Here is a 1,121-nt window from a genome sequence, read left to right as displayed (position 1 = left end):
GCAGCTGAGATGGGGTACGGGCAGCTGAGATGGGGTACGAGCACCCGACCCGAAAACACAAAGGCGTGCTTCGACTCCCAGCCTTTCCCACATCGTGGTGTCTCTGAGCAAGACACCGAATACCCAATTGCTCCCCGGGCGCTCAATAGCCGCCCACTGCTCCACCTGGCTGTCTCCCAGGTACGGTGGGTTAAATACGGAGAACCAGTTCATCTTTGTATGGAGAGCTGGCTCTTTTTGGGTCGAGGGCTGACTCAGGAGGAGGAAGCTGTTGCGCGCAGAATTTAAAACATTTTTTGACAGATTATTGATATTTGACAATTTTTTGGACTTTGGAACAGGCGGAAATTGGCATAAACTGGTATGTGAATGGTTCGGATGGAAAAGCAGGTAGGAGACGAGGCAGACATGGATGTTGAGGCGTGGACACTGGGAGGTAGAGGAGGAGGAAGAAATACAATGGAGGAAAAGACGAAGGACAGCCAGAGTAATGGAAGGGAGCAGCTCGGATGAAGAAAGGGTGGTAAGAAGAAAAGTAGTGAGGGATGAATTTAAAGTAATGTTAAAAGTAAAAAATGAGGAAGGGCAGGGTAACTTAAGCCCCATTTTGATATCAAAAGAAATACAAAGGAAGATTGGGGATGTAGAAATGATGAAGGTGTGAAGAGATGGAAATTTATTAATATCATGTAAAACTGAAGAAGAACAAAATAAGGCTTTGCACGTCAAGAACATCTGTAAAAGAATGGTCATGGAAAGAAAGATAATGGGAGAAAACAAAACAGTTCGCAGAGTTATTTACGGGATCCCAGTGGATGAAGATTTAGATCAAATAAAAAGGAACATTGTTGGTGCACAAGTAAACGACTTGAAGAGACTGTCAAGAACTGTTAATGAGGAGAGAGTAGGAAGTTTATCAATTATGATTGAGTTTGATGAGACAACCTTACCAGCAAACATAAATATAGGATATTTGAATTTTCAAGTTAGGCCTTACATCCCACCACCACTCCGCTGCTACAGGTGCCAGAGATATGGACACATGGCAGCAGCGTGCACAGGTAAACACAGGTGTCCAAAGTGTGGAGAAGATCACAGGACAGAAGAACGTAAAGAAGATC

At 44.2% G+C, this 1,121-nt stretch overlaps 1 protein-coding gene across 1 annotated transcript in view; it reads left to right on the top strand.

Annotated features, from left to right (window-relative positions):
• pex12 (peroxisomal biogenesis factor 12) overlaps window positions 1-1,121 on the top strand; it is a 14,341-nt gene that overhangs the window by 320 nt on the left and 12,900 nt on the right. The window lies entirely within an intron of this gene.

Source organism: Nematolebias whitei, chromosome 15 (genome assembly GCF_014905685.2).
Source record: "Nematolebias whitei isolate Nwh7 chromosome 15, NemWhi1, whole genome shotgun sequence".
In the NCBI taxonomy this organism is placed as follows: domain Eukaryota; kingdom Metazoa; phylum Chordata; class Actinopteri; order Cyprinodontiformes; family Rivulidae; genus Nematolebias; species Nematolebias whitei.
This window is presented reverse-complemented; position numbering and strand designations above follow the sequence as displayed.